The 6,000-nt window shown below is 39.5% G+C and overlaps 2 long non-coding RNA genes across 2 annotated transcripts; both read right to left on the reverse strand.

The window, feature by feature from the left end:
* Positions 1-448: 448 nt before the first annotated feature.
* On the reverse strand, positions 449-1,387 carry LOC134269983 (uncharacterized). Its single transcript, XR_009992698.1, has 4 exons — positions 1,248-1,387; positions 1,032-1,107; positions 847-927; positions 449-526 (listed from the first exon to the last, which is right to left on the reverse strand). It is a non-coding gene; the product is annotated as an uncharacterized LOC134269983 (long non-coding RNA).
* Positions 1,388-2,942: 1,555 nt separating this feature from the next.
* On the reverse strand, positions 2,943-5,654 carry LOC134269984 (uncharacterized). The gene is made up of 6 exons (XR_009992699.1): positions 5,572-5,654; positions 5,022-5,475; positions 4,821-4,922; positions 3,675-3,755; positions 3,125-3,574; positions 2,943-3,013 (listed from the first exon to the last, which is right to left on the reverse strand). It is a non-coding gene; the product is annotated as an uncharacterized LOC134269984 (long non-coding RNA).
* Between the last annotated feature and the right edge of the window lie 346 nt (positions 5,655-6,000).

A 6,000-nucleotide genomic window follows, 5' to 3' on the forward strand; every position in this document is an offset into this window, starting at 1 on the left:
CCATATGGCAAGAATTTTAATTAAGGTCTCCTGTTGATTTCTCTTACTTCAGTAGTTCAAGTTCAAGGTCTTTTTACCTCAGTTGTTCAGGTACATTCGATGGTGTTCTGGTGAGGTGATTCCTGGATCATGAAGACCAGATGAAGTTCAAATGCTCTCCTTTTTATCAGCATTTTCAATCGGATTCTTCAAGTCCATTACATAAGCATATTTTCTGTGCTTTATGTCCTTTGTTGGCTCAGTAATGAATGCATCTTTATTATTCTCCGGAGTTCCTCTCTCTTCATTTTCTGCTAATCAAAAAGATAGAAGTTAACTGCAGAATCAACCCAACAAACATTAAATATAGCAGTATACCTAAAGGAGGTTGTCCATACCTGACAAAACTAAATTCGCGAGTAAAAGATGTGAAAATTAATTGTAAAGAAAGTAGAACTTAAAAAACTTACCTCATTTTCTAATCTTTGCTGCAATTGAATGGGAGTGGAGACTCGTCCAGACCAGTGGTTGCAGATCATCCTTACCACTATCAGTAATAGAAAAAATAAAATGTCAAATGAATGCAAAGACTTCATAACAACAAGACAAAAGCCAAAGAAATCTAGACAAGATAATTTTTGTCATATCATCTTTGTTAGCGAAGAATTTCTGGTCCGATACTCCCCTCACGAACCTTCATCCTTCAGTGTTCATTTTTTTCCTTAAATAGTGATTGGAGTGGATCGCCATCGTTTGGTGGCTATACGTAATCAACAACTAATTCATTGTAGATAGATATGGTGTCAAGTAGTATATTTTGAAGGAAAAGATTGGGAAAGTGGATAGGGAGAACATCTCAAATCTTACCGCATCTTCCAAGGATGACCGCAGTTAAATGGGTGGCGGGTTTCGTCTTCAGTGGTGGCTGAAAGTCATCTAAACTGCTTTCTGTTGAAAGAAATAACTCAACATGTTAAATAACTTTAAAGACCATATCAACTGAACAAGACAAAGAAATCCAGACAGGATAGACTTTAAAAAGTGAATATAACCTTCTCTTCTCTGTTTGTTTGCAGCTATTTCCACACCCTGCTCCCTCCCTCCTCCTTACATACAAGGATGTTATTCCTATAATTAAGATCAAGATACCCTCATATTAACACACACAGTGAGGATGTTAAAGAAATATCCTACATGCTTTGATCAACTTAAAAACAACAACAGGAAATCAAATTAGAACAAATACAACATGTACAATGTATTCTTACCACTCAGACCAATGTTACTTTCTACTCATAGCTGCGCATAAATGTCCTCTTCTTCTTTAGGCCGCCAAAGTTCCTCTTCTGTCCTCCTCCCTCATCTGAACCCCTGAAAATACACAACTGAGAATACATTAGTACAGCATAAAAAAAAACCAATTTCAGAAATAGATATTCACATAAACCTTAGCAATTATTAAAAAAATTATTCAGGAACAAGTGAGAAAAAGGAGAGGTTTACCTAGGTAAAGGGTTTAATAAAGAAGAGAAAAGAGGTTGGGAATGGTGATGGTAAGTCTGTTACAGTAAGGAGAGGACAGAAAGAAAGACAGAGGGATGAATTAAAAAGCTTAGCTATCAGCCTCTCCGGCTGATGAACTGGGTACTCTTCTACACCTTGGGATGGCTCCTTCTCTTCTGCATCCTGTCAGTGAAAGTCAAGATGTCAAGGCCAAACCAAGTAAGCATCATATAACAAGTGAAAAATGGTTTTAAGTGGGAAAAAGAGTACATCTCAATTCTTACCACGTCTTCCAGCGAAGGTTGCAGTGTAATGGGATGCAGGTCTTATCCACACATGGGGCTGCAGTTTATTCTTACTGCCATCTATTGATAGAAAAACATCAAGATGTCAAAGAAATTTTCAGACTTCATTTCAACTGAACAAGAGACAAAGAAATCCACACAGAATAGACTTGATCATATCAGTTTTACCTTTCCTTCTCTGCTTGTCCACAGTGAATTCGCCGCCCTCCTCCCCACCCTCCTCCTGACGAACAAGCAAGTTTTTTCTAACACTGGGATCCAGGCATCTACCTATTGTAACACACAGAGTCAGGTTGTTAAAGAAAAACCCTAAATGCTTTGATCTAGTAACAATAAAGACAACAGAGAATCAAAATTGTAACAAATAGAATATGTTCTTACCACTTTGACCAATGTTGACTTCCATTCAAAGCTGGACAATGGAGTCCTCTTCTTCTGTAGGGCGGCCAAGCTCCTCTTCTGTCCTCCTCCCTCATCTGAACCCCTGAAAATACACAACTGACAAACAATTTAGTTAAAATCAAAACAGATGCTAAATTAAATAGACATTCACAAAACAATTGCAAAAACGGACAGAAAATTACAAAACCCATAGCCCAAAAATAGAAAAATTACTCGACAAAAAAAAAATAGCAAAAGGGGAAACTTACTTTGGGAAAGGGGCATAACAAAGGAGAGAGAAGAGGATGGGAATGGTGATGGTTAGTCTGTTAGAGTCAGGTGGGGACAGAAAGAAAGACAGAGGGATAAATCAAAAAGCTTAGCTATTCAGGCTCTCCAGCTGATGAACTGGGTCCTCTTCTGCACCTTGGGATGGCTCCTTCTCTTCTGCATCCTGTCAGTGAAAATCAAGATGTCAAGGCCAAAACAAGTAAGCATCATATAACAAGTAAAAAATAGTGAAAGTGGGAAAAAGAGTACATCTCAATTCTTACCGCATCTTCCAGCGACGGTTGCAGTGTAATGGGAGGCATATCTCATCCACACATGGGGCTGCAGATTATTCTTACTGCCTTCTGTTGATAGAAAAACATCAAGATGTCAAAGAAATTTTCAGACTTCATTTCAACCGAACAAGAGACCAAGAAATCCACACAGAATAGACTTGGTCATATCAGTCTTACCTTTCCTTCTCTGCTTGTCAACAGTAAATTCCCCGCCCTCCTCCCCACCCTCCTCCTGACGAACAAGCAAGTTGTTCCTAATACTGGGATCCAGGCATCTACCTATTGTAACACACAGAGTCAGGTTTTTAAAGAAAAACCCTAAATGCTTTGATCTAGTAACAATGAAGACAACACAGAATGAAAATTGTAACAAATAGAGTATGTTCTTACCACTTTGGCCAATGTTCCCTTCTATTCAAAGCTGGACAATGGAGTCCTCTTCTTCTGTAGGGCGGCCAAGCTCCTCTTCTGTCCTCCTCCCTCATCTGAACCCCTGAAAATACACAACTGACAAACAATTTAGTTAAAATCAAAACAGATGCAAAATTAAATAGACATTCACAAAACAATTGCAAAAACGGACAGAAAATTACAAAACCCATAGCCCAAAAATAGAAAAATTACTCGAGAAAAAGTAGCAAAAGGGGAAACTTACTTTGGGAAAGGGGCATACCAAAGGAGAGAGAAGAGGATGGGAATGGTGATGGTTAGTCTGTTAGAGTCAGGAGGGGACAGAAAGAAAGACAGAGGGATAAATCAAAAAGCTTAGCTATTCAGGCTCTCTAGCTGATGAACTGGGTCCTCTTCTGCACCTTGGGATGGCTCCTTCTCTTCTGCATCCTGTCAGTGAAAGTCAAGATGTCAAGGCCAAACCAAGTAAGCATCATATAACAAGTAAAAAATGGTCAAAGTGGGAAAAACAGTACAGCTCAATTCTTACCACATCTTCCAGCGATGGTTGCAGTGTCATACGAGGCAGGTCTCATCCTCGCATGGGGCTGCAGATTATTCTTACTGCCTTCTGTTGATAGAAAAACATCAAGATGTCAAAGGAATTTTCAGACTTCATTTCAACTGAACAAGAGAAAAAGAAATCCACACAGAATAGACGTGATCATATCAGTTCTACCTTTTCTTCTCTGCTTGTCAACAATAAATTCCCCTCCCTCCTCCCCACCGTCCTCCTGACGAACAAGCAAGTTTTTTCTAACACTGGGATCCAGGCGTCTACCTATTGTAACACACAGAGTCAGGTTGTTAAAGAAATGCCCTATATGCTTTGATCTAGTAACAATAAAGACAACAGGGAATCAAAATTGTAACAAATAGAGTATGTTCTTACCACTCTGGCCAATGTTGCTTTCTATTCAAAGCTGGGCAATTGAGTCCTCTTCTTCTGTAGGCCGGCCAAGCTCCTCTTCTGCCCTCCTCCCATATCTGAACCCCTGAAAAAACACAACTGACAAACAAATTAGTTCAAAATCAAAACAGATGCAAAATTAAATAGACCTTCACAAAACAATTGCAAAAATGGATAGAAAATTACAAAATCCATAGCCCAAACATAGAAAAATTACTGGACAAAAAAAAAATAGCAAAAAGGGAAACTTACTTTGAGAAAGGGGCTTAACATAGGAGAGAGAAGAGGATGGGAATGGTGATGGTCAGTCTGTTAGAGTCAGGAGGGGACAGAAAGAAAGACAGAGGGATAAATCAAAAAGCTTAGCTATTCAGGCTCTCGGACTGATGAACTGGGTCCTCTTCTGCACCTTGGGATGGCTCCTTCTCTTCTGCATCCTGTCAGTGAAAGTCAAGATGTCAAGGCCAAACCAAGTAAGCATCATATAACAAGTAAAAAATGGTCAACGTGGGAAAAAGAGTACATCTCAATTCTTACCATGTCTTCCAGTGATGGTTGCAGTGTCATAGGAGGCAGGTCTCATCCACACATGGGGCTGCAGATTATTCTTACTTCCTTCTGTTGATAGAAAAACATCAAGATGTCAAAGGAATTTTCAGACTTCATTTCAACTGAACAAGAGAAAAAGAAATCCACACAGAATAGACGTGATCATATCAGTACTACCTTTCCTTCTCTGCTTGACCACAGCAAATTCCCCTCCCTCCTCCCCACCCTCCTCCTGACGAACAAGCAAGTTGTTCTTAACACTGGGATCCAGGCATCTACCTATTGTAACATTATAACAGAAATTCCCTAAATGCTTTGATCTAGTAACAATAAAGACAACAGGGAATCAAAATCGTAACAAATAGAGTATGTTCTTACCACTCTGGCCAATGTTCTTTTCTATTCAAAGCTGGGCAATTGAGTCCTCTTCTTCTGTAGGCCGGCCAAGCTCCTCTTCTGTCCTCCTTCTTCATTTGAACCCCTGAAAATACACAACTGACAAACAAATCAGTTCAAAATCAAAACAGATGCAAAATTAAATAGACATTCACAAAACAATTGCAAAAACGGACAGAAAATTACAAAACCCATAGCCCAAAAATAGAAAAATTACTCGACAAAAAAAAGTAGCAAAAGGGGAAACTTACTTTGGGAAAGGGGCATAACAAAGGAGAGAGAAGAGGATGGGAATGATGATGGTTAGTCTGTTAGAGTCAGGAGGGGACAGAAAGAAAGACAGAGGGATAAATCAAAAAGCTTAGCTATTCAGGCTCTCTAGCTGATGAACTGGGTCCTCTTCTGCACCTTGGGATGGCTCCTTCTCTTCTGCATCCTGTCAGTGAAAGTCAAGATGTCAAGGCCAAACCAAGTAAGCATCATAAAGTAAAAAATGGTCAAAGTGGAAAAAAGAGTACATCTCAATTCTTACCACGTCTTCCAGCGATGGTTGCAGTGTAATGGGAGGCAGGTCTCATCCACACATGGGGCTGCAGATTATTCTTACTGCCTTCTGTTGATAGAAAAACATCAAGAGTTTTCATCCCTTGATGCATCATCTATGCAAATTTGATTCAGATAGGCCATCTAGTTTCTTGATAATGAACCTGCTACAAAAATTTTACCCTGCCCACTCCTTTGGAAAATGTAGGTCAGATCTAGCTCTGAAGTAAGCTTGGTAGTATACATCCTTAGATGTATCATCCACGCACGTTTGGTCAACATAGGGCTTACAGCACAGGTGCCTGTGGCTTACAGTTACTTAGAAAAAAATGAGATCTGCTCCAAATTTTTATTAACCTGGTCACTCATCCAGAAGATATAGGTCAGATCTAGCATCTGAAGCAAATTCAGCCGTGTG

The sequence above is a fragment of the Saccostrea cucullata genome, unplaced genomic scaffold (assembly GCF_032062105.1).
Source record: "Saccostrea cucullata isolate Sc308-1 unplaced genomic scaffold, CSIRO_AGI_Scuc_v1 ctg261, whole genome shotgun sequence".
Taxonomy (NCBI): domain Eukaryota; kingdom Metazoa; phylum Mollusca; class Bivalvia; order Ostreida; family Ostreidae; genus Saccostrea; species Saccostrea cuccullata.